Source organism: Coffea arabica, chromosome 3c (genome assembly GCF_036785885.1).
Source record: "Coffea arabica cultivar ET-39 chromosome 3c, Coffea Arabica ET-39 HiFi, whole genome shotgun sequence".
Taxonomy (NCBI): Eukaryota; Viridiplantae; Streptophyta; class Magnoliopsida; order Gentianales; family Rubiaceae; genus Coffea; species Coffea arabica.
The window spans coordinates 31,110,882-31,119,404 of record NC_092314.1 but is presented as its reverse complement, the minus strand read 5'-3'; the positions used below and the strand labels follow the sequence as shown (position 1 = coordinate 31,119,404).

General features: G+C 29.5%; 1 pseudogene; it reads left to right on the top strand.

Annotated features, from left to right (window-relative positions):
* Positions 1–1,102: 1,102 nt before the first annotated feature.
* LOC113735791 (gibberellin 20 oxidase 1-D-like) lies at positions 1,103–3,148 on the top strand (annotated as a pseudogene).
* The last annotated feature ends 5,375 nt before the right edge of the window (positions 3,149–8,523 follow it).

Below are 8,523 nucleotides of genomic sequence, written 5' to 3'. Positions count from 1 at the left end.
GAAAAAAAAATGTAAGCATGACACATGAATAATCTATCTAAAAACCATTAAACTAGATAATACAAAATGGTGAACAAAAGACTCAATTGATAAGGACGGACAACTTTCTCACAAGAGGTCATGTATTCGGATTGTGCTGTTGATGTGAGGACTATATTAGTCAATGATGGACCCAAGATGTTAGTTTAGGAAGGGTGAATCATCAAAAATCTAATAACAAAAAAATTCTATAGCAAAAAAATATATACTAAATGTAAAATGAAAGTTCAATAAACTATGAAAATAAGAAATTTTTAAAAATAAATATAAAGTATATAGAAAAATGTGAAAATTAGACTCGACACCATTCTATTTACTACCAATGTCAGGCATTTAATATCGTAGTTGAAACTTCTTCAATTTGTATAATAGTTGAATTTTCTTTTTTTTTATTGTTTTGTTTGTCTTGGATTTCCCATGTAACATGTATAGTTTACCTTAGTTGCTATTTTAAAGTTACAAGAATCAAGAAATTCATAGCTAGTTTATTATAAGAATTTTGGTTAAAAGAAACTTTAGTATTTTTGTAATTGTTATTCACAAGTAGTACTAATCGTATGGTAAAATAGATACCATTGATATACTTTATAAGGAAACTAATTATTAGGTTGATTTAGGACAATTTATCAAAAATGAAATTAAACAAAATAATGAAAACAACTACTAGTAATTATGCTTAGGTGGACCAAAGCAATATAATTCTAGTTTGATAACTAAAATCAGAGGGAGGATTTTAATATTTTGAAAACTGTTGAGGAGGCAGATGCCCTTATCCATCCCCCTGTGTTCATCCTTAATGTTGGTGGATGACTTGTAAGAATCCCTATAACTAGTCTAGGGGGAATGTTTTTATGAACTGCTAACAACTTAACTATTTTTGTAGCTCCAGAGTATTTCAGTTTATACTCCTACCTATATTATCTAGATATACTAAGAAAGGTGTACGGTCTAATAAGGCAACTTTGAAATATTTACTCATGGATAGAGTAAAGGGCATGTTCTAACCCGTGATGGTGACCAAAGTCGAATCCACCCAAAATTTTTGTACTAAAAAAAAAACAAAATGATTCAACCATGCATTTAAATCCAGATTTTCTTTCCATAGATATCCGTATTAGTTATTATTACTTATCCATCTCCGTGTATTAGCTAAAGATATGGATGGATGAATGGTTATGGTAACATTGCCTTCTCCACCTACCATCAACTTATATATATACATACATATACAGAGGCAACACCAACTATCAATTGCCAAAATCAAATATATTAACTTGGCAATGCCTAGTGCTAAAAATCAGTTATCATCATCTCCAGCAACAAATGAAGCCAAAGGTGAACAAAAGTCACTTGTCTTTGACGCATCTTTTCTCCAAAACCAATCCGACATTCCCTATGAGTTCATATGGCCTGATGAGGAAAAGCCTTGTCCTGAACCTCCCCCAGTGCTTCATGTGCCTTGTATAGATTTGAATGGCTTCCTCTATGGGGACCCTGTCGCTCTCTCCACCACAACTAAGCTAGTAAAGCAGGCATGTCTTGAACATGGTTTCTTTCTTGTCATTAATCATGGGATGGACTTGCAACTCCTAAAAGAAGCCCACAAGTGCTTGGATTTCTTCTTTGACAGGCCACTACAAGAAAAACAAAGAGTCCAGAGAAAACTTGGGGATCATTGTGGTTATGCTAGCAGCTTCACTAATAGGTTCTCCTCCAAACTTCCATGGAAAGAAACGCTCTCGTTTCGATATTGTGATGATGGTCAACAAGCCCTTAACATTGTTGAAAGCTACTTCTTGGATGCAATGGGTGAAGATTTTAGAGAATCTGGGTATAAAATTGCATACATGCCACTAGTTATTTTTCTTCTTAGTACAATAAAAGCTTTTTTTTTTTGCTTTCCTACTTTTGATGATGCATTGCTTTTTCTTGTCTTTGTCTTTAGGAAGGTGTTCCAAAAGTACAGTGAAGCCATGAGCAGTCTATCTCTTAAAATTATGGAGCTTCTGGGAACCAGTCTTGGAGTAAAAGCGAAACATTTTAGAGAATTTTTACAAGAAATGATTCAATAATGAGATTAAATTACTATCCTTCATGCCAAAAACCTGATCTAACTCTTGGAACAGGTCCTCATACCGACCCTACATCCTTAACAATTCTTCATCAGGATCATGTTGGAGGCCTTGAAGTGTATGTCAATGGAAAATGGCACTCTGTTCCTCCTAACCCTAAGGCTTTCGTTGTCAATATTGGCGACACATTCATGGTGAGTTATAGTATAGTAATCCTTTGGTGTCATTGTAATTAGCTCTTTCTTTGTCTAATCTACTGCTTTGCTCCAATTCTTATTTTGATTGTTTGATTTCTTCAAAAGATCATTTTGAAAAAGAAAAAAAATGAAATAGAATAAGTTTGTTATCTTATATTGTTATTTTCAGAATTCTTGTTTGTTTATGAAAAAAAATGTTCATTTTGCTCAAAATGTTCGGTTTGTTAATTCGGAACTGAAATACTTATTGGGGACTAATGTCTTTCAGGCTCTTTCAAATGGAATCTACAAAAGTTGCTTGCATAGGGCTATTGTGAACTCTCGAACTCCAAGAAAATCTATTGCATTTTTCCTGTGTCCCAAAATGGATAAGGTTGTAAACCCCCCGGAAGAATTGGTATCTTTTGATAATCCAAGGATGTTTCCAGATTTTACATGGTCAGAGCTGCTTGAATTCTCTCAGAAACATTACAGATCTAATATGAAAACCCTGGACGCTTTTGCGAAATGGCTGATACACCAAAGGGATGATAAAAAAACGGCTGCTTAATTATTCAAGCCAAATATTTTGCAAACAAAATCAAGCGTGTTAGACTTAAGAATTCTAGGTGAAGGTGACAGGAAATTTTAAAAAAAAGGATGGATATCAACCCCTTAAAGAGTTGAAATAAAACAACCTACCACAAAGCCTATGATGATGGAGGGTTGTATTGCAGTTGTATATAGCTGGTGTTGTACTATGGAGTATAGACTATAATAAACTCCTATATGAGAAAATTGGGGATGAGATCTTCTCTATTACTTTTCTCTCCATTTATATATTTTTTATTTTTCTCTTCATTTATCTATTTTTTATATTTATACAAGTAAAGTTTCTCACAATAATCTGTTTGTGTCAATAATTTTATATCCACAAGTATATCAACATACTCAAAAATTAAGCTCATTTATGAATATTTTATAATTCAATTTGTACAAGATGTTTTGATAGTACAAAATAGGTCAAAATTAATGTGAAAATTGTAAAATTTAATCCAATAGTAAAATTTAATCAATTTAATTTCAACTTTTGTACATACTTTAACCAACTGGAGAATACAATATGGATGCTTTTATTTTTCAAAAATTATATTTATTTAGATGTAATAGAGGGAAAATCTTCCCCAGTTATGGAGAGGAATCTAACTGAAGACAACTAGTGCAATATGCAATTTTTGTGAATAAGGAGCTTTAATGGCCTTCGTGATGACGATTTAGCTTTTCTTTATTCAAAGGAATAGTTGTCTTCTTTGCCTTTTGGCATCCATTTAGGGTCATTCTTGATTTAGAGAGCTCAATCCGTACTCACTCGTAAGGTTAAAAGTACCCATAAACTTTCAAAACTAGATGATGCCTTACCTACGAAAATTGAGAAAGTTTCAGATGTTGCCAAATTCAAGAAAAGGTTGCTTGAGATAACAAAATATAGTCAAATTCCATAATAGTTTAAGGGTTTATTTATTATACGTCCATAAGGGACGACAAAATTCCAAAAAAAAAAAAGTTGTTAGGTCAAATTTCCTTATTGCTGGGTAGGCCAACTGTCATGTACATAGAAGGAGCTACATTGATAAAATTTTTCTCTACAAGGAATCAAGGAAATCTATGATGGATATGGAGAATGATGATATAGCGGATTCTCAGGTTGAGTTTCTTTCAAAGTCTTTGAGCCTAAATTTTCTAATGGCAAATTGTTTTGTACAGTGTGGAAAGGATTTGACTTCCTACAAAAATATTGATAATAGTGGTCACCCAACTGGAGACTTGATTACTCAAAAACAACCGAAATGGAGGGCAGAAGAATCAGACTTGGGTGTGAAGTATGCTTTAAACTTTAAGCAATCCCTCAACATAACTCTGGTAGGAGCTTGGGTGCCTATTCATCCCAATAGAAACCAATTTGAGATGAGGAAGATTAAGTCGTTGGCTTTGACAGGTGTCGAACCTCTGTAATAATAAAAACCTACACAAGGAAAATAAAAATTTGCATATAGTGGTGAGTAGGGTCTGTGAGGATTCACAAATTCTCTTTATTTTAAATTCCTATTACTAGCTTATTTAAATATTTATTTGCCCGTTTGCTCCGAATATTTTATTTTGACCCTTTTAGACCCAATTGCATGGAACTATGACTTGCTTATATTTTTAAAATGACTTGTTACAAAATTTAAAATTTTGAAAGATTGTTTAGAGTGAATAATGGATGCGCATTTGGAAACAATAATCGATTCGAAGATACAATAAGCTTGAAAAATTGGAGACTTGTACATTAGTCTTGAAATAGGTATTTTTATGTTTAAGTGTTCAATTATTAGTTAGTAATACTATCGTTATAAGAATTTTTTGGAAATTTCACTTTATCACGCACAAATCGGAGGTATACGTTTTTGCGCGCGCAATTAATTGAGGGATTTTAAACCTTTATTTTTAGACCATTAAGAGTGAATAATTCAGAGCCAAACCATAGATATTTGCTAGTTTGAATTATTTCTTATACTAGATTTCTAATTTATGCCTTCATGTTTAAATATTTCATTTAAAAAGTTTTTCTTAAGCATTGGTAAGACTTTGAAGCTTTATAAGTCGGTTGGTAAGTGCAAGGTAGGATGTTCCACACCTAGGCTCGGTTGTTCCTGATAAGATAAAAATTTTAAATAGGATATTAAACATGGCAGCATTTCTTTGACAATTAAAGATAGGATCTAATTCAAAACAAGCTAATATTGTACAAAGTCATGAATATCATATGCCTGTAAATAATTTAGATTGGACTATTTTAGAAGAAAAAATAGAACACATTTACCGAATTGGACCCTTAGATTTCAAAACGGCTTTATCAGTTAAAACTCATGAAGAAACCATCTCTATTCAAGAAGAATATCAATCTATTCCATTACTGAATCATAATACAATTCAAAAATATCTTAGTAAAGGATATAGATATATTCATATAGGTTTAATTCAAGTTGCAGTAAAACCCTTATTCCATCTAGGAGTAGATGCTTCTATATATCTAGCCTTAAGAGATACAAGACTCAAAAGATCTAAAACTTCACTTTTATCTATGATTCAAACAAATGTATGTAATGAACATATTTACTTTAACTGTGTTTCGAATTTTTCAATAGATTGAACTGATCCACATGTTTTGAATTTAGTCATATTGGATATTCATTTACAAGGTGATGAATTTGAGAAACATAGAAAGAATTTTGCTGTAATTTATAGAATGTATTATAGACCTTTGTCTTCATAATTAAATCCAAAATTCATAATGACTCCTACTTTAAAAGAAGAAACAACATTATTACAAGTTAATGCAGGCAGACCTACTACTTATACTCCAAAGAGATTAAAATAGGATGAAATCACTATAGCTAGTGAATTTATAAATCAAAATCCACAAGTACCACGAAATATAGAACAAACAAATCCAAAAGATATAATAGAAGAACCTGATGGAAAAATTTTACTAAGATTTGCTTCATTTAGAGAAAGACCATCAACTTCAAGTCATTCATGGATACCAGCTAGAAGATCTAATTATCAATCCATAGATACAAGTTTTATTCCAAAAAGTTCTTCAACATTTAAGTTTAAAACTCCTGTCCCTGAAATAATTAATCAAAATCAATCAGAATATTCTCCAACACATTCACAAATGAAAGGAGAAATAAATACAATAAATAAAGAATATAAAATAAATCATAGATATTTACAAGAAGATTTTGATGATGAAGAAAATACAGAAAAAAGAATTTGATTTTTTCAATTATCTCCTGAATGTAAAGAAAAATTAGTATTAGAATGGAAGAAAGAACTAGAGATAAGAAAGTTTGATTTTCCCTTCTTTACTTGGTTACCATTCTATATTTCAAAAATAGGAATAAATGATGTATATAATACTCCACAAATAAATGTTCAAACTAATTTATATAAAAAATGGAAATTGAAAGACGACCAAGTAATAACGTCAATACATCCTCCATTACAAGAAGTAAAAATTAATATAGGACAAGAAGATATAATTGCATCCCCTTTCAAAAAAGGTAGAGAAGCTGAAGCAAGTAGTAGTAGTAGTAATAATGTAAATTTAGATTATATCAAAAAATTATATCAACAAAATAATTATACAAATCAAATTCTTCACACTATATCTCAACATGTAGAAGTAATGAATACAAAAATAGATAGCATTCAAAAACCAGTTACAAGATTTCCTAATGATATTTCAGCGTCACATTTTCAACCTAGAAGCTTAACTAGAGAAAGAGAACAAGAGTTAGTTCAAAGTGTTAATTCTTAGAAAATAAACAATACCGATAATATATTGAATAGAATATCTCAAACATTGCAGAGTCTAACAACATAAACTCAAACTCAAACTCCTAATATAAGTACATTAGACATGGTCAATGAAGAAATATCATTGGAAGAATCAAACTATTCGAAAATGATGAAGATATGATTTTACCTATTGAAGATCAATTTATAGAGGAAGGAGATAATCAAATAAATAAAATAAGAAGAAGAAAACCTCTTAGAAGTAATAAAAAAGATTGGCAAATGGTAAGTACCAGAAATTATTATCCAAGACCTAATCCCCCAGATATTCAATATGAAGAAAGATTTATTACAGGATTACCAAGTCTAATTTCACAAAGGATAATAGATAATTTACAAAAAGAAATGGGAACAGATGTTATTTCATTCGAAAATATTACTTTTGGACAATTATTTGCTTTTGTGAAAAAAGAAGATTTAATATTATGTTCAGAATTAAAACTTCAGATTAAGTATGGTTCTAAAACAAATGAAATAGGATCATTTTGTGAAGCATTTGGTATAAAAAGAATTAAATCACTATCAGCATATAAAAAGAAAAGTAAAAAAGAAAAAAAATACTCAAGATATAAAAAATCTAATTAAGATGAAAATTATGAGAAAAAGAAAGGCAAAAAATTCTATAAAAAGAAATTTGTTTGTTATAAATGTGGGAAAGTAGGACATAAAGCAAATAAATATAAATTAAAAGAAAAAATAAATGAAATCTGTGCAGAAGACGAAGAAATAAAGAATAAATTAATAAATTTATTAATAAATGAGAAAGAATAAAGTACAGAAGATGATTATTACAATGATATAAGTAGTTCAAAAAGTGAAGAAAATTGTAATTGTTTCAACAGTCCAAAGTACATAAATGTAATTACAAAAAAGAAAGATAAAGAATTTTTATTAGACATAATAGAAAAAATTGATGATCCCTTAACTAAAAAAGAATATTTAGAAAGATTAAAAAGTTTAATCATTCAAGAAGATAAGATGCCAAAAATAATTGAACCATTTAGCATTTCAAAATTAATAGATAAATATCCTAATATAAATAGTATGAAAAAAGAAACTACCAAAGACCTTCAAACAGAAATTAATAGTTTAAAGACTCAAATGAAACAATTACAACAAGAAATTATAGAATTAAAAACTAAAGATTTAGAAATAGAAGCCAAAATGACATTAATAGAAAATAAAAAAGATCAACCTTCTACTTCAAAAACATTAATTACAGAAGAAATAATTGTTCCAGAAAAACCAGTAAATGAACAACAATATCTAAATATAATAGAAAAAATAGCATTTCAAAAGTGGTATGCTTTAGTCGCAATAATAATAGAAGATTTTAAAGAAACATGTGTAGCTTTATTAGATAGTGGAGCAGATTCAAGCTATATAAAAGAAGGAATAATTCCCACTAAATACTGTGAAAGAACAAATGAAACATTAATAGCAGCAAATAGAGAAAATTTACAAGTAAAATATAAATTTACAAAAGGATCAATATGTAATAGCAATTATTGAATTAGACACAATTTTTTAATTGTAAAAAATATAAGTAATGACATAATATTAGGAACACCCTTTTTAATTCAAATATATCCATTTTCAGTAGGACATGAAGGAATTTCTACTAATATTATGGGAAAAACTATTACTTTTAAATTTTTAACTCCAATCAAACAAAGAGAATTACAAATGTTACAATCATCCTCTATTTATAAAATAATAAATACTATTACTAGAATTAAACAACATATAAATTATATAAAGAAAGAAAAATTTTATTTAAAAATTGAAGAACAATTAAAAGAAATAAAAATACGCCCTCGGGGGCTTGGTCT